Raw genomic sequence first — 24073 nt, forward strand, 5'->3', positions numbered from 1 at the left:
GAAAGGAGGGAGAAGGGGAGGGAGGAGGAAGGGAAGAAAAAAGGAGGGGGAGAAGGGAAGGGAGGAGGAAGGAAAGCTGAACATCTTTGAAGTATTTTTGCCAAGCACTCTGCTAAATGCTGGCAATAAAAACCCCCAAATAAGAGAAGCTGGAGAATTCTCTTTAGCTGCACCAGCCAGAGCTACTTTTACCCTTTTGGGGAGGGGTGGGGGTGGGCGGGGTGAAAGTCATCCAGGGTGATCAGGAGCCCTGCCCCGTGGACTGAAGTCTGCGGCTGATTGCTGTTTGTGCGCTCTATAGCTGTTATTATCGTGCATCAGCCTCCTCTCCTCATCTTCTCTGATGGCGTTCAGATAGAAATAGTCTGGGAACAAGCTGCTAGCCTGCCATTATTCTTTTATGTTTAATCTTTTGCAGATTATTGTTCTGGCCGATAAAATGGCCATTTTTTGGTAGTTGAATAAAAATACTGGGATCTAAGCTCATCTTCTGTGGGCTCACAGAAAATACACTCAGGATGACTCAAGTAGCAGACAGAATGATGGGATAAATAATATGCACCTGGGCTTGTTCCCACATGATGTTTCGTTCTTTTATTATTTCTCTATGGTTTGAAAGCTTTTCATTCCGTGAAGTTTGGAGACTGGGAGTATTCAGTATGGCTGCATCTATTGAAGTTCTAGGGATCAGTATTTCAGGCAGCAGTCCTCAAACTTGACCCTTCCTGTCCCAAAGCCAGGCGTTTTCACTGTCCCCGGTTCTCTCCTCTCCTCCTCCCAGCCCCCCCCCCTTTGGGTCTGCCCTCTGAGAGCACCTCTGCTTCATCCTGTTTATAGCCTGTTTGCACAGAATTGTTGGCATGTCTGCCCTGTGTGAGCTCCTTAAAGGCCGGAATCTTTCCCACCTTTTGTGTTTTCTTAGCGTTTACCACAGTACCTGGCACATAGAAGGCACTTCGTAAATGTTGATTGATTGATCAGAAGATTCTGTGATTGCAGATGAATCCTAGAGAGTTGTCTGAGCCTCAGAGAGGTTAAGTGGCATTCATGGTTGCACAGCTGATGAACATCAGAGGCCAGATTTTAATCTAAGTCTTCCTGATTCCAAGTTCACATCCACTGTGCCCAATCACCCATCACTATGTGAGATCTGTGGTGTCTGTGTGCTAATGATAACAGTAATACCCCACATTTGTACCATGAGGGGGGTTCACACTTCTTAAAGTGCACATTGGATCCCCTCTGCAGCCTGGGAGGTATACAAGGTAGGTAGGGGGAGTCCCCATTTGACCGATGAAGATACAGTAGTTCCCAGAAGACCAGTGGGAATGTTGGATTCTGTAACTGAGGGAATAAAGACCATTCCCTGGTCTCTGCTCTCTAATCTCCTATCCTCCCTTATCATTTGTTTTTATGAGAGAGGAGAGTAAGGCTAGGTATGCCAGCATAAAAGAGAGATTCAGATCTGGTAGATGGAATGAAGCAAAGACCTCCTGACCCCGCCTCAGAAAAACCAACTTTTTTAAAAATTGAAACCATAATACACATTATGGATAATAGGAGTCACAGTCTGATTTGTCCTCTGCGTTCAAGGCCTCCCTTTGTCCCTCCCCTACCCCCTTAACTCCACATCTCATAAGCTAATATGGAATTTGAGAGACTTAAGGACTGTGATCAACTCAGTGACCAACCGCAATTCCCTGTGACTCATGATGAAAAGTGCTACCCACACCCTGACTGGGGTGATGGACTCGGGGTACAGAATGAGACCTATATTTTTTGAACGGGGCCAGTTTAGAATTTTGTTTGCTCGACTTGTGCGTTTGTTGCAAGAGTTTTGTTTTTCTTTTCTTTTTCAGAGTGGGTGGAGCTGGAAGAGAGAGAAGGCAGATTTTTTTATTTCTTGAAAAAGAAAGAAATAAAATGCTTGAAAATGAACTAATATTAGAAAAAAAATCATCCCTTTTAACAGCATGGGGATGGGAGGATGTCAAAAAGATGCCAGTGGAATCTAGTGGGGAATTGGGGAGTTTAGGCCGCCAGACTTTTTCATGGGAGGTTTGGGATGTGTTTTACATTCTGTCTGTAATAGTGGGGGTAGATGTTAGAGAAAATTGCATTAATCTGTTAGTGATCAGGCCCGGCCTGGGACATGGTCCAGCCTCTGACGTGAGCTGAGAAGAGTGCCTCGCCTCTCTCCAGAGGTCAGCATCTGCCCCAGATCTGGGAGTTTTTGTGTTTCCCCCTGTTGCAGGGAAAAAAAGATGCGTCTTTCAAGGTTAATGCCACTAGCTGCTGCCTTAGGGGATTCTATGTAGGCCGGGATGGGAATATGAAAATAGAGAGATACCAAGTGTCAATTGGGGCAGGGAGTGGGGAGGGAGTCCTGGGGGAAGGGATCCCTTCAGACTAGGAGACTGACCAGGTGTGGCATCTGAGATAGATTGCTCTTTAAAACGTGCTCATCGTGAAAGTCATTCCAAACCCCAGGAGCTTGGAGGGGCTGCATTTGGGCTGTTTTCTTTCCTTTGCCTCTTGCAGATTGATTACAGGTTTCCAGGAAAGGAAAAAAAAAAAAAAAAACAGGAACAGGCCTGCTTGCCTGGAAGCGGTCAGACTTTTCAGAAAGTGTCCTTAATGTATGATTGCTTTAGTCCCATGTGCAAATTGGATTAAAGCTGAGTAAATTGTTGAATTCAAGTCAGGCCTTTCTGATCGATACTGTAGCTGACGTCCTGTCAAGGAGGCCGCAGAAATCGGGGCTTCCTCCTAACAATTGCTGGATTTTGAGAACGAAATTATTTACTTACCTTCCTATCCCACTTTTCAGCATGCAAGGTAATTCTTCTTGAAGAAGAGGACTTGGTGTTCTCAGTACTTAGCGCAGTAGGCCTGGCACATAGTGGGTGCTCAATAACATGCTTGTGGAATTGAACCTGATTTCCTCACAGTAGCCGGCGTAGGAGGTGGTAGAAGTGAATGCTCACCCCCATTTCTACAGGTGACGAAACTGAGTCTCAGAGAAATTGACCAGCTTAGGGTCACCCACCCAGCCAACAAGCATCAGAGGTGGGCTTCAAACTCGGTTCAGTGGTGTTTCTGCTATAATAATTATATTGTAAAAAACCAAAAATAATAGCTAGCACTTTGGTAAGATTTGAAATGTGTTATTTCACTTGATGTTCGCAACAAGCCCGTGAGGTGGGTACTGTTATGGTTTCCGTGTTATAGATGATGAAGCTAAAGCTGAGGGAACTAAAGGGGTTTGCCCAAGGTCCCACAGCTAAAGAACATCCGAGATGGAATTCAAACTCAGATCTTCCTGGCTCTAATCTAGCATGCGCTTTACCCACTATGCCCCCTATCGTCCTGTACCCCACTCCCCCATCTCTAGGACCGTTGCCTTCATATTATTAATGTTCATTAATTTATTCTTTAATTAATTAATTAATATTAATATCTCACCGATTGATCCCATCGATTCCCATGGGCTCAGTCATCATGTCCATACAGATGATTCCCACATGGCCTTATCTGGCACTACCCAGACCTTCTGACAATACCTGCTATGCCCTGAAGACATCTCAGCGTCTATGCGTCCAAAACGGGGCTCGTCATCATTGCCTCCAGACTTCCCTTGTTCCCTTCCTGGGTACTTTGAAAGTGTCAGCCTTCATCCTTGTCCTCCTCATTCTCACTCGCTCTCACCTTCCCAGCATGGCTACAACAAGTCCCTTTCTAGTCTTCCACTGCTACCCCACCTCCATTTAGGCATCTCATCACCTCTCATTTGTATGATTTTGATAGTCTTCTAACTGCCCTCCTTGCCTGAAGTCCCTCCCCACGCCTGTCCTCTACTGCCAAGATGATTTTTAAAGGGAAGGTCTGACCATATCACCCCCCACTCAGGGAGCTCCAGAGGTCCCCAGTTTCCTCCAGGATCAACCATAAAGTCATCTATTTTTAGCTAAAGATATTCATGACTTGGCCCCTTCCTACATTTCCCATCGTCCCCCCTTTTCTTCCCCTCCACATACTCTGCTACCTTCACTGTGTCCCTTGGGCACAACTCTCTGTTTTCCATTTCTGTGCCCCCTCACCGCTGCCTCCTAATTTACTTCCTTTGTGACTCAGTTTAAATTCTGCATTCTGCAGGAAGCCTTTCTCCATCCCTTGTTCTTTCCCTCCCCTCCCAGACTGCCTTCCATCTGTTCTGTTTGTAACCTGTGTGTTCCTAGTTATTTACATACTGTCTCTGCCATCAGGATGTTGGCTTTGAGGGTCTCTTTTGGTCTAGATCTTAGCAGTATCTGCCATACACTGAGCATTCAATAAATGCTTGTTGACTAACAGCTCACTAATGCATTTTCAGAGAAGTTGAGAATGATTTCCCACCATCCGCCCCCAATAATGCTTTTCTGGTGGCTCCTGTTGACTTGTCTGTGTACGTATTGGTTGCCAATCTAGTTAAGTTCTCTGAGGGCAGGTTCAGTTTCACTTTTCCTCTTGCTTCCCCAGCCCCTGGCACAGTGCCTGCCACATAGTAAGCTCTTTAAAAAAATAGTTGTTGATTGACCACTTGAAAGGCTGACTTACGAGCATCAGAAAATTGAAGTATCCAGGAGAAAATATCTTTACGCTCAAATAGGCTGTGCAATTTTTGCTAATCTTTAACCAGAAGGAGAAACACTTAACACTGTTTCACGATTGAAAGTACAACTTTTGAAAAGTTGGCTTGCTTACGATGGAATGTTTGTTTTAATGTTCTTGCAGATTTCCTTGACCGTTTGAACCTGAAAACACGGTGTTGGACAGCTTCTTATCGGTGAGTCCTTTGTGTTTAATTTTTAAAAGAAAGTAACTGCAGTCGCACATGACTCAAGAATTCAAGTGGAATGTTGCTTGACTCGTACTGTAATTAAATGGTTATTCTTCCAACTTTGGGTTTTTTCCTAGAATAATTAGTAATGTTTTCCAGGCTTGCAGAAGAAAAAATGTACATTCTTCTTGATGGTCAGAAGACCTTTGAATACAGGTCAGAAGCCATTGGGGAAAGATCGGCTGTAAAACAGTAATTGTCATTGGAGAAAGGACCTGAGGGTCTAGGGGACTGCAAGGTCATTATGAGTGCCCTGTTGTGAAATGAAAGCCAAATTAAACTGCCAAGACCTTAAACTGAATTGAGGCATAGGTAGTGTCAAGAAAGTGGAATTTTGATATTGCCTTGGTTGGACTCCATCTGGAGTGTTGTGTTCAGGGCTGAGTGTTACATTTTAGGGAAAAGGTTGAAATTTGTGTGGATTGTCCATAAAATGATGGACCGGAACAATAAAAAGGCTGAAAATCATGCCTTATGTGGAAAGAGCTAAGACTTTTTTAGCCTGGAGAAGAGATGGTCAACGGCAGTAGAGATGGAATGAAACCCTGTTTTCATACATCTGAAGGGCTGTAATGCATAAAAGGAATTAGACTTTTTCTGTTTCTCCCCAGTGGACAGAGCTAGGATCCATGGGTGGAAACTAGAGAACTATAGATTATCAGTTGAATGTAAAGAGATAAAAAAAAAAAAAACCTTGCTAACACTCAGAGTATCCAGAAGTCTAATGTAATTCCTTGGGAGCTTATCCATTCCCAAGTAAAAAATGTATAACCACTCATAGAGGAAGGCTTTGCTTCTGCCGGGCCTTGGTCTCAATGACCTTTGAATTCTCAGATCCTGTGATTCTGTTACCTGAATAACTGTCCTGGAACCCACACATCCCCAAGCCCCAGCTTGTGGCCTCTTATTTCAAGTCCTCCTTAATACATCAACATTTTAAGATAGCAAAGGAATTTGAACAACTCCCTGGAGCTGGCTCTCCAGGGATCTGGCCTGTAGCTGAAGAGTGATCGGCCCACTTCTTACTCATGCCCCTGCCCTCCTGAAATCTCTCCTTCTTATGACCTATTTGCTTGTGGCATGATGAGCAAGGCACTAACTGAATTCTTTAGGGATGATCCTACTTTTCGGGTAGGAAAAGGATGTGTGTTTCAGTGGGGACTTTCATGGAGAGTTACAGGCATTTCCTTTTGTATTGTGATTATTGTGAGAATGATTTCTTCTCCCTTAGAGCGACATCCCTGTCTGGGATATCAAGTCTTGGGTGATACCAGATGAAAATAGTCCGGGATAGGCCAAGTGTTCTTTTGTTTTGAATGATTTATTGATTTTTTTTACAACATTGTCATTTCTTGGTAATGCCTGCCCCCACCTCCCCACCACCCATAGAACCTTCCCTTGTAACAAAGAGATACACAATAAATCAATACACTGGCCATGTCTGAACACATGCCTCCATCTGCACCTGTGGTCCACCACCCGTCTGCTTGAGAGTCAGGAGGCAGGCTTTTCTGCTAAGTCTCTTGAAGTCTGGACAGGTCACTTCTTTGGTGAGAATTCTGAATCTCTTGTCTGTTGTTTACCTTGACGTTATTATAAGGTCATCTTGTGAATTATTATCCTAATTCTATTCACTTCTCTCTGAACCAGTTTATACAGAATTTCTCAAGTTTTTCTGAATCCTTTATTTTGAGACAACATGCAGATAGCTCCATAATGTAACATATGTACCATGCAGCTGGAAAGTCACTAGTGGGGTGATAAGATGGAAGGCAGAAAAGGCCTCTTATAGAAGGTGGGACTTGAGATGAATCTTGAAAGAGGACAGAGAAGCCAGGAGGTAAAGGTGAGAAGGTAGCATATTCCGGGCGTGGGAGGCAGGTGCCAGTGAGAAGATATAGAATTGGGGGAGATGGAATGTTGAGTTTGAGTAACAGCAAGTAGTTCTTTATCTCTGAAGGGAGGAGAGTACAGTGTGAGAAGATAGGAAAGGAGGTAGGCCTCTTATATTCATTTCTTATATTCCCTCTGCAACTCAGACCTTTCTCAGAGATATTTGCTGTGATGATTTTTTCCATTCGATTGCTTTTCTTATGATGGCTGCATTGATTTTATTCGCATAAAGGCTTTTACAGTTTTGTATAATTGAAATCGTCTATTTCATCTTTTATGATCACCTCTGTCCCTTATTTAGTTAAGAAATTTCACCCTGGGCAGAGTTGTGTCTTCTTTTCATTCTCCTCTGATTTTTAATGATAGGATCTTTCATATTTAGCTCATATATCCATTGGAACTTGTTGGGGCGTGTTGCTCTAGAGGGATCTTACAGGTACCATGGGTTGTGGTAATACAGGGTGATGACCAGAAGGCTAGTTAGTGTTATGGATGAGTGCTTAGGTAACTTTAAAGCGAGATGGAGCAGTGCCCATGAGAGGGCTCCAGTCAATACAGGTAGGCAACCACAAGTGACCAGTGTGGTTTTAAGTAGGTCTAACAGTCCAGGAGATTGGCACAGGCAGGCAGCCAAGGTTTCCAAGAAGCTATTTCAGGTCACTATCCAAGCATGACCAGACCAGAAACCTAAGAAGCACAAAGCGAGGGGCTTGGGCACAAAATGCCAGCCATCAGGAATCAGAACATAGGCGGGCATGGTTAAATCAGTTAACGTGAGTCAGAGAGGGGAACTGGGTTCAAGTCTCAGCTTAGGCCTCAGTTCCTTCATTGGTTGATGAATGAGTCAGTCTAGATCATCTCCAAGGCCCCTCTAAGCCCGGGGTGCTTAGAGATTTCATGAAGAGATGTCAGGGGATCCAGTGCACTTGGATGGGGAAAGAGTTGCATCTTTATTTTCCGTAGCCTCTAGTTGTAATTTAGCTCCTCCTTCTATCATAAATCCAGGTAACAAACCAGGCAAGGGTTAGTGATAACCTGTGACTCTGTGACCAAGAGAAATCACAGATCTTTTTGCATCATATTGCCTTTGTCACATAGCATTTGTGACCATCACACCTTTACAATTATTAAATCTTCCATCAGATATATTACCATATCACAAATTGTTCCTTTAATATTTTGATATTCAATATATCAATTTCAATATTTCAGTATTGAAATTATATTTCAATATAATTGGTTTCCTTGGTAATCATCTATTTAACAGCATTTCTCTGAAAGGGATCCAGGGGCTTCACCAGACTGCCCAAAGGGTCGTCCATGACACACAGACTAAGCATCCCTGCTATGAGCTTTAATCATCTCTGGACCTAGGAACTCAAGCTGGGAGGTCATAGGAGTTAAGCATGGACAGAAGGGGCCAACCTGGGTTAACGTAAGTGATGACAGTGCAAAGGTTTGTTGATTGCTGCTGTCTTTTACCCTGTCCCCTTTAGTGTGGATGGACAAGAGTGAGGGTCTGCACTGATGGCCACCAGGAGATAAGAGCCCTGCGTTGCCAGTTGTTCTCAAGTGCGGCAGAAATGGATATTCAGGTTTTCCTGTCCTCCTCTGCCTGCCAGGGGGTGCCCTTACAGTGTGGAAAACTCTAGGTGCTTAGCCTTCCCAGTCAGTCAGAAAGCAGAGGCCTTCTTTAATTTTCTTGGGAGTCAAGTTCATTGAACATGGCGTCCCTCTTGCACTTGTGCCACCACCGGAGGTGGGGAGGAGAGTGGGCCAGCCAGGAGAAGGGACTGGAGAGGGTGAAGGACCGGTGCTGAGGGGGCAGCTGGCATGGTGATTCTCAAGAGGCAGCCTTTTTGTGGTGTCAAAATACTGGAAACTAAGGGGGTCCCTGCCCATCATTTGGGAAACATTACAGTATACCAATGGCTTGGAAGAGAATACTACTGTGCTGTGAGAAATGATGATTTCAGAGAAAACTGAAGAGGCTTGTATCAACTGATGCAGAAAAACAGGTTATACAATAAGAACAACATTGTGAAGGCAATTTATCGATGCAGGGACCGGCTGATTCCACAGGACCAGCCATGATGCTTGAGACTTCTTTCCTGGTAGAGAGGTCACAGACCGAGGATGCAGAACGAGCTGTATAGTTTTTGGACATGGCCGTTACAAGAATTCATTTGCTTTACTGCGCGTATCTGTTACAAGGGTTTTCTTTGGTTTTCTTTTTTGAATGGAGGAAATTGGGGGGAGAGAAAATAGATTTGTTCATTGAAAAAATTAATTTAAATTTTAACAAAAGGAGGTGCCTGACGTTGTGTTCCATAGATTTGATTGACAACGGACACAGATGAACTGGGGTCCATCCTTAAGAGAGCCATTAGATAGGGACATAGCCAACAAGTTGGTGAGATGAAAATTAAATCAAATAACCAGGGTCGTATAGCCCTGGAAAGAGAAGACTATGAGGGAGGCTCAAAAGCTAGTATTTGTAGGTCTGCCATGTTGATTTTGCTTGGATCCAAAGGAGAGGACAAGGAGAAGAAATCAGTGGAAGTGGCAGAGGCTAGTCTGGATTTTCTACAAGAAAGAAAGGCCCTCCCTGATCAGTGCTAGAGCTCTTGGGTCTTGTACCCAAATCTCCTGACTCTTCTGAGCCCAGGACACCAGCTCCTGTCGGCTACAGGACTTAGAATCTACAACCTGTTAGGAAGCAATAGATCATATGTCTGAACGATTTAGTCAGTCAACAAGACGTATTAAGCACCTACTATGTGCCTGGGCCTGTGCTGAATGGTAGGGATACATAGAAAAGCAACAACTAGGCGTGTCCTCAAGGAGCTCATAGTCTACTGGCAGAGACACCATGCGTTCAACAGTGGTTGTACAGGATATAGGTGGGGGAGGGGGAGGCAGGCATTGCTGTGTCCTGGACATGTGGGTGTTTGTGTTGCTCTCCCAAGATCTTGGTGGGTAAAATGCAGAGTTCACATGTTGCACCGTGTATGTCAGATAGACAATAAGAGGTTATTGATTTTGACTCTGACACTTTACGTATTGGGTTTTGCGTGTGTGATGTTGCTAACTTTTCTTCTTTTCCCCAAAGTTCTGGGCTGATAAAAGCTTCTTCTACCAAAGATACTAAAATATGTGTAGGGGTCAGGGAGGGGATTGGGGGGGATTTTCCCTTGGGCCCCTATTTCTGTATTCTTATTGAAGTGGTAAAGTCTGAATGGGCTAATTGGGCCTTGGAAGGAAGTCCTCCAGTTGAGAGATGGAGGAGACACAGTGCCTGAGTATATGGGGGAGGGGAGGAGAGGAAGATGTGACAAGCCTGGAAATGTAGGGGGAGAGGAACAGCTTAGGTACTCCACGCAGGACTTTATGTGTTCCTATAGGTGCGAGATGATACCAGAGGCATCTGGGTAATAAAGTTGACATATCATCTTCTCTGAGCCCCGTCACACCAGTCAAAAGGAGTGAAAACTGCCAAATTGAGATCTGGCTATCCACTCAACATGGAGGCCCTTGATGGGTGGGAAGTTCTAGGAGTGGCACTGAGGGTAGGGATGGGGACAGGCCCTGATGCAGAGTGGGCCTCCTCTCCCTGGAGGTCTTGAGGAAGAGGCTGGAGGACCCCTTGTTGGATACGTCATAGAGGAGATGCTTGTTGGGGTGGGGGTCACACTCAACAGCTTCTGAGCCCCGCCCCCAGGGAGAGTTTGGTGGTGTTTGGAGTCTTAAAGTAAATGCAGTGCTGAGACGGTGGGGCCACCTCAGAGAGATGGTCCTACCCCTTCATTCTCTAGGTGAGAAAACTCAAGGCCCAGACCCAGCTGTCCTCAACTGCAAAGCCAGTATCCTACCCTCCTACAGAGGTGCATGCTATAATTCCAAAATACTGGCATATGTGTGTGTATACGTGTGTGTGTGGGTGTATTATGTGAGTGTGTGTGTATTGTGTGTGTATGTGTATATGGGTGTATAAATGTATGCATGTGTGTGTGAGTATGAGTGTGTACATGTGTGTATTGTATGTGTGAGTGTGTGTGTGTGTGTATGTGAGTATGTACGTGAGACCATGTGTCAGTTCTTCAAGGAAAGCCTAGAGAATGAACTGGAGGAGAGGAATCTCCTTTAGATAAGATTGCTAGCTAGACAGACAGACAGAGACTGATGGATAGACAGGTGACAAATAGATGATCTTAAATAGAGGGATAGATCAATAAATGGACCGAGACAGACGGACAGACAGGTAATAGATAGGTGGATGATCTTAGAGAGATGAATGAAGACAGACAGATGGCTGTCTATAGATCTATAGATGGAGGGCTGGCTAGAAAGATAAATGAGTAGGTAGTTAAAGCACCTGGTAGACACATTAACGTTCTGGCGCTGGGCCCCCGATGATGCCCTGGAGACCTTGGCCCTCTGGGCTCTGGGATTCCTGCCCTGGGGCCCTCTCCTGATGAGGGAGAGCTCTTGCTCTATCTAGCAGGCCCCAGTTAGGCCTCACTGGTCTGGACAGCAGCCTGCCCCCTGGCCCTTCCTCCTCGCTTTCCCTGATTTGAGTTTTGGACCCGTGATCAAATCAGTCCTTGCTCCTGCAATGCCTCTGTCTACTCCCCTTTGGCCCCACTTAACACCTTTGTTATGTTCCCCAATAGGCCTTATCTCCCCTATTAGAATGGAAACTCTTGGAGGGCAGGGACTGGCCCCTGACGGTAGCCCAGCACTCAGTCCAGTGCCTGTCCCATAGTCAGCAGTAAATAAAGGCTCCATTCATTCATTCATTCATGGATTTTCAGCACACACACACACCCACCCCCATCCTACAGATGTGGGCATACCACATAATCAGATGAAGTCAGAGCCTCAGGAGGAGGCCCAGACAGGGCCGTGACTGGCCAGGCCTCCAGAGTGAGTAATAGCCAGGCGGCTCAGGCAGAGGCAGGCCCCATTTCTGGCCAAGACATTCCTGGAAACTGCATCATGAAGCAGAAATGTCTAAATGCAAATCCCCCTCCCCCCCGCCCCTGCACCGTTAACAAGAAGTAATTACTGTTCTTATTTATGACATTAATTACTTAATGGCATAGGCTTATTGGGGTTCTCTTTCATAATAACTTACCTTGGTGCACAGCAGCAGAGGGTGCTGGGTGCTTTGTCTCACCTGAGCGTGACGGTCACCCTTGGAGGCAGGTATCGAGAGGAATCAGGGCCTCCTATTAGCAGGGGCTGCATGGCACTCCCTCTCTGTGGCTGTGCCCTCCAGCTGTACTGCCCTTCTCCATCTCTGGAAGCTTCTTTCTTCCTAGCTCTGCCTCATAGGCCCTCTTTGAAGATGCCACCAGGAAGCCTTTCCTGATGGCCCTGAACTGTCTTGTGCCTTAGTGGAAGTACTGCATTTGTATTTTATTTACTTGATATCAATGCTTATGTGTGGATGTGCACACACACATATTAAATGTATTTGTCTTCTTCATTACAATGGAGATTCCTTGGGAGGAGGGATTATTTCATTCTTAGTACTTGTATTCTTGGTATGTAGCACAATGCCTGGCGTGTGATAGGCACTGAAGGCTTGATTGAGGAAAGGGATTTCCCTGTGTGCATGAGGCCTCCCTGCGAGCAGACAGCTCTCCCTGCTCAGTCCAAACCTTCTCATTTTAGTCACTGATGCTCCCTCCCCAATACCATTATTTTCCAACTTTTTAATTAGTGTGAGGGTCTCTTTGTAATGTCCATTTTCTTACCCCTCACCCCCCCCCCGACACACACACACACACACACAATACTGTATTATTAACCTCTATCAATTGAGAAAACACATAACTGGATAAGGATCCCTTGTAATAATTCTTAGGCCCTCCAGATGTCTGCCCTTGGGCCCAGGAGCTGGGAGATAGTCATATTCTCTCTCTCTATTCAAATGGGGTTGTGATCTCATCCATCTGGAGGAATCTTGTAAAATTAAAGCCCACAGTCTATCCATAGCCCCCATCCCAGGCGTGGCTCTTACCCGTGGCCTCCAAAGGTTCACCACGGGGAGTCTCCCACGGCCTGGAGGCCTGCCTTGCTTTCTCCTAACATGACCATCGTCATCACAATCCATATGTAATAATGTCAGTAATAGTATTAGTCATAACAGCAGCTCACTTTATCTAGTGCTGTGAGGCTTGCAAAGGATTTTATTGACTTTTATCGTATTTGCATATTTATTTATTTTCTGTTTGTATTTTGTTTAATTTCTGTTTGTTTAATACATGTTTCTATACATATCTGTATCTACAATCCATTAAATTCTCACGACATCTGATTTCAGGGCTGTTCTTATCCTCATTGTGTAGAGGGGGAAAGCTTGGCCTCTTTTGTAAAATGAAGGGCATGAACCAGGTGGCCTTGAAGGCCTTTCCATATTTAATCACAGTCGGCTTTTTCTTAGTTAGCCCTTTTAGGTCTGCCAAGCGCTCCTGCTTGGTCCTCACAGGAACCCTGTAAGGATGGCACTAATATCACCCCATTTCATAGATGAAGAAACTGAGGCCAAGACGGGTTAAGTGACTGGCCCAGGCTCACATTGACTAGGTAAGTGCCTGAGGCAGGATTCGTACTGGGGTCTGCCAGCTTCGCTCCCTCTGCATCCTGTGAGCCCAGGACGGATCCCTGAGTCATGCCTGCCCCCTAAGCCACCCCGTCTCTGGTGACCATATTTCAGGCTACTGGGCTGGCTCTCCTCGTGGAGGTCACTCCAGGTACACTGCAGGCCTTCATCCTTGGCTCTTTGGTTTATCCAATTTGCAAATGGCACGAAGCTGGCAGGCACAGCCTAGGACAGACTCAGGGTCCAAAGTGACCTCAGCAGCTGAGAGCAATGGCCACATCCAGCAAGATGGAATTGGATAGATCCTACCTGAAGGTGAGGAATTCTTAAGATTCTCCATTTCGAGCTGGAGTGGGCTTTAGAGGCTGTCTGGTCTAACCCTCTGATTTTACAGTGAGGAAACCAAGACTCAGAAAAGCGGTGACTTATCCAAGGTCACACAGATAGTGACAGGTACAGGTTTGCAACCTGAGTCTCACGACTCCCAGTCCAGGTCAGCCTTTGTGACTCTGGGGGAGGTATGCCTCAGTCGCTTCATTAGTATTTAGGTATTTAGACTCAGAGTCAGGACAGACTTGGTTTCAATCCTGCATCTGATCAATACTGGCTCTGCGGCGCTGACATCTCGGAGCCTGATTCCTCATCTGTGAAATGCCGGGTTTGTCAGCCAGCACGAATTTGTTAATCGCTTACAATGTTCCAGGCATTGTACCGGAAATGCAAAGAAAAGCAAAAACAAAGACAGAAAATATGTAAAAAAACCAACCTCTCCCTCAGTGACCCTGCATTCTGATGCGGAGTGAGCGTGGAAATACGTAGGTGCCCACAGGCTACTAAGATGTCTGAGAGAGGCATGTCAGCAGCTGCAGGGACCAGGAAATGTCCCCTCTGGCCAGCTGAGCCTTGAAGGAAGCCAGGAGAGCCAAGAGGCTGAGCCATGCAAAAGCTCGGAGGTGGGAGAGGCACTCGCTGACCCCTGTGTTCTCTGCTCACTCTGAGTCATGGCTGGACCTTAGGGAGGGGGCCTGGCTCACCCTCCCAGGGCCCGGCTGGCTGCATCTTCCCCTCGAGGTTCTAGGGACAAACCTGACACAGACTCAAGTCCCCACCAGGTGGGTTCTTCCTCCTTACCTTTGTTACCCTTTAACTATTTAACATCAATTAGATGTTACTATTAGATGTTCACCCCAAAATGATAGCAAGGGGAAGGGAAAGGAAGGGGATCCTGTGAGGTGCAATGCACTATTATCTCACTGGGTCTTCATGACAACCTTGGGAGATAGGAGCTGTTATTATCCCATTTTACAGATAGTAAAATTGAGACATAAAGGGACTAGCCCAGGCTCCCGCAGCCGATAAGACTGAACTTGGAATCCAGGCCCAGTGCCCTATGCATCATGGCATCCCCTGGCTGCTTCTAAGAGCCCAAGCAAAAACAAACGACCAATGTCCCCACCTAATGCCTCGGTCCATACTCTTCCCTAAACCAGCGAGTGACTGGTGACCAGCACCTTCTGAACAGCGACCAGAGTCCATCTGCCAGCCCGTGGTGATCCAGGTACCCTGAGCCTCCACCCTGCCCAAGCAGAGGAATCGCTGGGTGAGGCCATTCTTGTCCCGTCGTTGATGGGAGGGTCCAAGGGGAGCCAGATACAGGATGATGGGAATGCTGCCCCCTCTTGGATTTGCACAAGGTCACACGGGTCATGCATAGAAGATAAGATTCAAATCCAGGGCTCAAATCCACTAGGGCCTGTGGTCTTTCTGGCTCACAGATGTATCTCATAGAATTTAAGAAAGCCTTTTGATGCAACCTAACCAAGCTTCCAGTAAATTGGTAATCTAATGAGTAGTCAGTCAGTAAGGATTTACTAAACGCCTACTATGTGCCAGGCACAGGGCTGAGTCCTAGAGATACAAAAAGAGACAAAAGACAGTCCCTGTCCCCAGGGAGTTCACATTCTAACGAGGACAACAACATGGAACCAAATATGTATAAACAAATTCTATGGAGGATAAATAAGAAAGAAGTAACTGAGGGAAGGGACCAAAATGAGGACTGGGGAAGGCATCCTGTAGAAGATGATGTTTGAGTTGGGTTTAAAGGAAGCCGAGGAGGTCCAGAGCTGGAGCAGAGGAGGGAGGGCCTTCCAGGCAGGGGAGCAGCCAGAGAGAAGGCCCTGGAGCCAAGAGATAGAGCTGGGGTCACTGGACTGAAGAGTGTATGTCAGGGAGTGAGGGGTAAGGAGACTGGAGAGGTAGGAGGGGGCTCGGTCATGCAGGGCTCTGAATGCAAAACAGGATTTTAGATTTGCTCTTGGAGGTGAGGAGTCACTAGAGTTTATTGAGGGGAAGTGGTTGACGTGATTGGACCTGGGTGCTAGGAAGATCCATTTGGTGGCTGAATGGACTGGAGTGGGGAGAGACTGAGGCAGGCAGACCCCGCCCCCCCCAGGAGCCATGAGACAGTGAGGACCTGTGCCAGGGTGGAGGCAGTGTCAGAGGAGAGGAGGGGATGTATTCAGAGATACTGCAGAAGTGAACTTGACAGGCGGGGGCACCTTATTAGACATGGATATGGGGAGTGAGAGAGAGTAGAAAATCCAGGATGACCCCTAGGTTCTAAGCCTCAGGGATGGAGGGATGATGATAATAAGGAAGGTAGGAGGGATGGGCTGAGGAGGGCTAGGGGGCAAGATAATGCATTCTGGTTTGGACATATTTGGTATAAGATCTCCACTGGACATCCAGTTTGCAGTGTCTGAAAGGCACTGGAGATGTGACATTGGAGGTCAACAGAAAGATTGGGGCAGGAGAGGTCAGTTTGAGAATTATCAGGGTAGAGATGATCATTCAATCCATGGGGGCTGATGGGGTCACCAAGCAAGTAGGACAGAGGGCGAAGTGTCGAGGGACAGCTACTGTTAGAGGCACAGTCTGGAGGGGGATCTAGCAAAGAGAACAGAGAAGGAGGGGTCAAAGAGGTAGGAGGGTGGCCTGAGCACCATTCTAGAGAGAAGAGAGCGATCCAGAGTGTCAGAGGCTGCAGAAAAGTCAAAGAGAATGAGGATTGGGTCTGGGAACTGAAAGATCATTGGTCACTTTGGAGAGGGCAGTTTTGGTGGAATGATAATGTCAGAGGCCACTTTATAAGAAGTTAAGACAGTGAGATGTGCGGAACCTTGCAGGCAGCCTTGGAGGAGTTTTGCTACAAAGGGTAGAAGAGACGTGGACCATAGTGGGAATGGAAGAATGCAGAGAGGGAGGTGCTGCTGTTAGAGTCTGAGATCTGGGTTCGGTTCCTGCCCCCCCCCATGCTTGGTAACTGGCTGAGTCTTTAAGCATTTCCAGGCCTGGGTACACTAGCAGCACCTCTGTCCCGGTCCTGTGAGGATCACAGTCCTCAGTCCTTAAAGCACTATTTAAGCCTGATGTGCTGCTGGGATTTTGTTGGTGTAAGGAACTCTCTACCCTGATGATTCTCAAACTGACCTCTCCTGCCCCAATCTTTCTGTTGACCTCCAATGTCACATCTCCAGTGCCTTTCAGACATTGCAAACTGGATGTCCAGTGGAGATCTCATAGGGGGTCCTTCTACACTGCAGCTTCTCACGGGACCCTAGATTAGATAATAACTAGCCTTTATATAATGCTTTAAGGTGTGCTGAGCCACTGAATCCAGTTTACACGTGAGGCAGGCAGGGTCACCCAGCTAGTATCTGAGGTGGGATTTGAACTCAAGTCTCCCTGACTCCAAGCCCAGCACTCTGGGCCAACTAGGGGTCTATTTATAGTGGAGGGGCCTAGGGGCACTGAGAGGTTGGGTGACTTGTCTAGGCTCACCAGGCTAGTATCTGTTGATGGGGGCTTGAACCTAGGTCTCCCCAGCACTGAGACTGGCCCTCGATCCACTGTGCATCCCCGATTAATATTATTATGTTATATCATTGCCCAGGGTTTGGAAACTGTGTGTGTGTGTGTGTGCGCGCGCGCGCCCTTCTATAACATGGTATCTCTTTGTCAGGGAACTCCTTCCTTCGGGCCTTTCCATCCGGGTGGCTTCCGGAGCTGCTGAGCTCTGCACCATTGAGGGGTGCGGGCTCCCAACTGCAGCCTCAGCCTCAGGTCTGAAGAAGCCCCTTCTCTGCTCAGCCTGCTTTGGAGACCCTTCACAAATTCTGTGCTCCATCCACTCGGCCCACTCTGTATTTCCCAGCCTTGATTCAGCCCTTCCTGACTTCCAGCCTAGAGAGCTCGTCATTAAACATTCATTAAGCACCACCTGAGTACCAGACGCTGCCCTCGGGGAGCTTCTGGCTCCAGTGTCACCCAGTCCTGTTTAGTTTAACAGTCACCTAGTGCAGGCTCGAAGAGATGCTGGGCAGGGAGGGGAGGCTGCCTTTTGCGGGCTGTTCTTGGACTCCCAGAGTGACCGAGAGTGCAGCAGCATCCGTGAGCAGTTTGTGCTAGGGTTAAGGCATCCAAATCTAGGCCAAGCCGCCTCTGCTCTTAGGGAGCGTCTGCTGTGCTGGGGTGGGGGAGGGGGGAGGTGCATAGACAAAGCCGGCTGGAATTTATTACGGCTGCGAAGGACCTGGTGCACGTTATCTCGTTTGACCCTCACAGGGCATAGCGGTTCTTATTTTCCCCATTTTACAGGTGAGAAAACTGAGGCAGATAGAGGTTAAGTGGGCTGCCCAAGGTCATACAGCTACTCAGCATCTAAGACAGGATTCACACTCGGATCTTCCCGACTCCAAGTCCAGCACCGTCCACAGCACCTCCTACCTCCCTCAGTAAGCAATAATACAGAGAGAGACAGATGCAGAGAGAGACAAGAGACAGACTAAAGAAAAAGTGCTGTCCGCTGAGACTTGGGAACAGCCTAGAGAAACAGACCGGACCCATGAGAAATGTGGATCCATGTTCTCTATGATGCGGATGCCACTTTCAGTGTCACAGATTTGTCTGTTCACCTCACAGACTGAGTTCTAGAGTGAATTGACCTGAGATTTATTTCTAGCCCCATCCCCTAATTTTACAGAAAAGAAAACCGTGAGCCCCTTATTATGTGACTTGCCCAAGACCACCCAGACCGTGCCAGGCAGAGGAAGGGCTCTTTTCTGTGGGAGCATCAGTGCTTTGTCCCCCCCCCCCCATCCCAGGAGACCCGAAGGGGCCTGCCTCTATCCTTCCACATTGCAGAGATGTCACTGGAGGACCAGGACTCTCCCTCTGTTCCCTCCCACTCCTGCCTGTGACCAGTTCCCCTCCTTTTCCAATCCCTCGTTTCCCTCCTGGCCCCTTCTGCCCTTATTTATTGTGTGAATGACTTGTTAAAGGCTTTTTGATCCTCTGCCTGTTGGTAACATGCTTTCCTTCTTTAATTACGTTGCATGTCATTTATGTTTACTTTGTATGTGGTGATAGAATTTAAATGTAGGAACAGTTTGCTATTTCTTCGTATCCTACAATAGTTGGTTAGTCAGCAAGCATTTATGAAGCCCCTACTATGTGCCAGGTACTATGCTAAGCATTGGGGATACAGAGAAAGGCAAAAACATAGCACCTGCCTTCAAGAAGCTACCATTCTAATATGAGAGTGAGCATGCAAATAACTCCACATATCAGACATAGACGGGCCATTGAAGGTAACCTTAGAGAGAAGCAATGAGGAGTTGCTTCCTTCAGGAGGCAGAAGTGAGGAGGAAAAACGTTCCATTAGTGGCAGAAGGTCAGAGCAGATGGGGAAGATTCTGGTGCCTTCCCTCTATTGATTATTTCCAGTCTATCTTGTATATAGCTTGTTTGAACTCAGATACCGACTAGCTGTGTGACCCTAGTCAGGTCACTTAACCCTGCTTGCCTCCGTTTCTTTCTCTGTAAAATGAGCTGGAGAAGGAAATGGCAAACCACTCCAGTTTCTCTGCCAAGAAAACCCCAAATGGGGTCGTGAAGAGTCGGACATGACTGAAATGACCAAACATAAAAGAGAGCTTGTCTGTACATAGCTGCTTGCGTGTTATCTGCCCCATTAGACTGTGTGCCCCTCAGGGGACTGGTCTTGGCCTTTCTATATCAACACTTAGTACAGTACTTGACACATGGTAATTGGTGCTTATTTAATTGTTTATTGACTGACTGCTAAAGTATCTTGTGTTAGGAACTCCAGGAGGGTTCCGATCCCTTCTCTAATGCTGACTGCGTCAGGTGAATGAAGGGAAGACCAGTATTGCCTCATTTTATAGACTTGGAAATAGGCTCCTAAAGATTCAGTACCTCTCTCAACATCACACGGCTAGTAAGGGGTGGCTGTAGGGGATGGGGAACCAGATTTGAAGTCCAGAAAATCCAGATTCAAGTTTGACCTCAGATGATTGCTAGCTGTATGCCCCTGGGCAAGTCAGTGACCCCTGCTGGGTCTCAGTTTCCTCATCTGCAGAATGAGAGAGTTGTACCCTGTGCCCTCTGAAGCCCCTTCTGGCTCTAGGGCAAATCGTTCATGGCACATAGTAGGTATTTTAACAATAGCTTTTTGAATTAGATTGAAACCTTCTCACCCCAACCTTGTGCTTCTCCATTGCTCTTTGGGTGGCCTACAACAGGTAAGGAAGGTGAATGTCACACATTGTGTTGAACCTTCCCTGAGAATGGTGGGTTCTTGGACCCAAATCGGGCTCACAGGAGATCAGTAGCATGAGGGGCCCACACTTGTCAGCCTTCAGAGAAGTCCTTAAAATCCCAGGGAGGGAAGGAGAAGAGCATCCCCTAGAGAATCTGGAGGTCTTGGTTTGTAGAATCCAGAAAACCAGGGTTCAAATCCTGCTTCTGATGCTGAGTAACTGGGTGCCCAGGGCAAGTCACTTAATTCCCCTGGCCTCATTTGTAAAAATCATAATAATAATGGCTGTAGTAATTATCACACCAGATCATTGTAAGATAGTGTATGTAAACTGCTCTATAAACATGTGTGGTGGTTGTTATTAAGAGGCCTGACTCTCTGCTCCCCATAATGCTAATGCCTTCCCTTCCTCCATTATTTCTAATTTATCCTCTATATTTGTCTCCCTGGTTAGACTCAGAGTTTATTGAGGGCAGGGACTAGACCGTGGGTGGGGAACCTGCGGCCTCGAGGCTGCATGTGGACTAGACTATCCTTTGCCTTTCTTGGTATCTCCAGTGCCTGGGACACAGTAGGTGCTTAATAAACGTCTATTGACTAATTTATTGATTGCACCACTTGTCACATGGCCTTGGACAATTAGGCCAACTTGACAGAACAAAGGGGGTGGATGGGCTGGTTTCTAAGGACTCTTCAGTTTCCCCAGACTCAGGACGGCATCACAGACTTAGAGCTGGACAGGAACCTGGAAACCATTGAATCCAATCCTCTCATTGACAGGTGAAGGAACTGAGCCCCTTCAGGGTTCCAGCCTCACCGTGGTAGAATTTGCACCTGGCTCTTTCTGGCTCTGAGTCTCCCATGCCATTCCTTCCTAACTGGGTGATGTTGGGAAAGCCTGAGTCTTCCTGCACCAATTTCCGTATCCATGAAAGGAGGCAATGAAATAATCCTGCTTTTGGAAAGAGTCCTTGCACATGTGTGTGGGGCTGTGGCGGGGGTGGGGGGGGGGTGGGGGGGTGGGACGGGGCGGGGGGGGGGGGAGCAGAAATCCCATGACTCCTTGGTAGAAGTCTAGTCTTTAAATGAAAGAAAAATGCCTCGAATGAATGAATGAATGAATAAGAGAATGAATGAAAAGTCTTCTAGCAGACTTACATGTGCCAGGTACTCCTAGGGTAGAAAGACCTAGACACAAAAGGCAGACAGTCTGTGCTCTCAAGAAAGAATTTCGCGTTGGTTTTTTATTCACTCAGTCATACTTTCAGTTGGGAGAAAGGGAATTCAGGCAGACTCCATGCCTTCCCTGTATTATTAATTGCTATTATTAATACTATGCCATCATATTAATAATAAATGGCCCTTAAAAGTTGACAGAGCACTTTACGTGAATCCGTTACCTCATTAGACTCTTTCAACAGCCCTTGTGAGGTGGGCCCCTCAGGTATCGCTGTGCAGAACGTCAGGGGCACTCAGACACTTGACAAACACTGACTTAGCATTTACTGTGTGCCAGGCGCTGTACTTCAGTGCCCATCCAGTCTGCTCTGAGGGCTCTTTACCATTTTATAGATGATTTGTAATTATCTGTAAATACAGATAATTTTACTTTACAGATGAGGGAATTGAAACTCAAAGAGCTTGCCCAGAGTCCCCTGATGTCAGGAGCAGGATTGGAACCCAGCCCTTCGTGATTCTCATTAGGCATGCCCTCCATTATATGTGTGTGTGTATATGTGTATATATGCATATGTATATATATACACACTGCATACATATATACATATACATGTATATGGACATATACATATCTCACACACACACACACACACACACAGAGAGAGCCTGTGCTCTGTGGAGGGTATAGGCCAGGAGCTGCCTGTCTAGGCTTCTTCCTGGCCTGGAGTCTGCATTGGGTCCAGAGAGGAGAGGTCTCACAGTGAGGATGTGCGTGGGAAGCCCTCCAGGGGTCCTTGTAGTCACACAGACTGACCGGTGCAGGATGAACAGTGAGGAGCAGATGCCTCCCTGTGCTCGGGAGGCTTCCACCAGAAATTGGCATGAGGCAGAATTCTGCCAAGTGGGGTACAGAATCGGTCTTGAGCTTGACTTTGCACTGGTCAGCACCAGATCTCCGATTGCATCAGATGGTGCTGGCTTGCCTTGGCTGCTAAGCCTTTCTGTCCCTCAGTTTCCTTATCTCTAAAATGGGGCAGTGGGGGTGGGGTAGAAGAGCTACGATCTTGTGACCCTAATCAAGACTTCCTTCCCTCCCCTCATCCTTTTTTTTCCCTCCCCTTCTTTTCTTTTTTTTCTTCTTTCCTTTCCAAGGACCCTGGTCAACTCTCCCATCCTTCCCTTCCTCCCTCTATCCCTCCCTTCCCTATGCTGCATCATGTTCGCTTCTCTTGGATTGTACCAGGGAGAAAGGCAGAAATAAAGGCTGTGGAGTGCCTGGCTATTCACTCTGAATGAAAATGTGGCCAGGAGAGAAGAGAAGGCTGGGTGAGGAGCCTGCAGAGGAAAAACATGTCCACTTTCTCTGCAGAAACCTAGGGCCCCTTTCAGTGAAATGTTGCCCAGCTCTGCCCCCTGGAGTACCAGACAGGAACACCTGCTGTAAGAATCCCTGGTCTTCCAATTGGAATTTGAATGTACAAAGCAGGCCCTTTGTTCTCATTATCAATAATCCTGGAAGAAACGTCAGCATTGGGTAGATTGGAGAGCAGAATTGTTGTTTTCCCCTGAAAATGTCAGAGTGGAAGAACGCCACAATTGTATTTTAAAAATTAGAATCATTTCAGATTATATTAAAAATATTATCTCCAAGGGCCAATCAGTAACTAACATGAATTTAAATGTGCTTTCAAAATGCTTTCCTTCAGAATGGATTTCTATTGCAGAAACTCTGGGTACCCCCTATTCAGTCCCAGGGGGGTACAGCGACACGGCTGTTACCGATAAGTAATGGACATTATTCACTCTCCCACCAGCGGCGGCTGCTTTTGCTGAGCTTCTCAGAATCCTTGTGAGGCTGTTTTGTCTCTCTCCCCTTGGCTCCTTCTGCTGCTGGCCGTGACCTGAAATCGAGCAAATGTCAGAAATGCTCCCCTCCCAACCAAGCATGTCTAGGAGATTTCTAGATTAGGAGCTCGGGCGGGCGCTGCCTGAGTGCAGGGCTATAATTCATCTCGGCTCTTGTGAATTCCGCGTGTCCTTGGACTGTCGCTGGCCACTCGAAGGGCTGCAGTCAGAGCTAGGCTAAGCAGGTACTGTTTTTTACAACCTTTTGTTTTCAGAATTCTTTTTAAAAAGTAAAAATGGCAATCAGATGCAAGGAGCTGGGGAGTGGGATGGGAAAAGGGAAATCTTCCCGTATGGTTTTGTCTTCTTGTGTATGCAGAAAACCTTGTGGGTTTGATCATTTTTTAGAAGCTTTTGGCTGGCAGATCTAACCTGATTCATTTAACACAGGTTGGGATTATAATGAGAACCTTAAGAATAAAATCCCATTGGCTTTGCTTTCACAGGAATGATTTTGTTTAGTGGGGAAATTGTTCTAAGGCTCACTCTGACTGAAAGACAGAGGCATGATAATCTTTGAGAAAACAGAATACGTGTGTAAGATCATAGATTTAGACCTGGAAGGGACAGACCTTTGGGGTCATTGAGTCCAGCTCTTCCATTTTACATCCCAATCCACCAGTAAAGATTTATTAAGAGAGTAATTGATGCCAGGTACCTGTCCTAGTGGATGGAGAGCTGGCTTGGAGACAAGAAGATCTGGATTTGAATTGTGCCTCAAGAACTCATTAGCCGATGACCACTGGCAAGCCACAGCCTCTCTCTGGGACTCAGTTTTCTCATGTGTGAAATGGGGGTGGGGAGGAAGAGAGGGTCGGAATTGATGATGTCTAAGGTCCCGCCGGTTCTAAATCTATGGTCCTGGCCGGGTAAAGTCATTTTCTCCCAAGGTCATACTCTTTACAGGGAGCTGAGGCAGAGTTTGAAATAAGGTCTTCTGGTGCCAAATGGAGCCTTCATTTCCCTACACGCCTCTCCTTTGTTT

The 24073-nt window shown here is 46.8% G+C and overlaps 1 protein-coding gene across 1 annotated transcript in view; it reads left to right on the forward strand.

The window, feature by feature from the left end:
• Positions 1-24073, forward strand: part of GNG12 (G protein subunit gamma 12) — a 149043-nt gene that overhangs the window by 47039 nt on the left and 77931 nt on the right. The window contains exon 2 of the mRNA XM_036754527.1: positions 4774-4825. The gene's annotated coding sequence lies outside the window, so the exon portion shown is untranslated. The remainder of the gene's footprint in view (positions 1-4773; positions 4826-24073) is intronic.

The sequence above is a fragment of the Trichosurus vulpecula genome, chromosome 4 (assembly GCF_011100635.1).
Source record: "Trichosurus vulpecula isolate mTriVul1 chromosome 4, mTriVul1.pri, whole genome shotgun sequence".
Lineage (NCBI taxonomy): Eukaryota > Metazoa > Chordata > Mammalia > Diprotodontia > Phalangeridae > Trichosurus > Trichosurus vulpecula.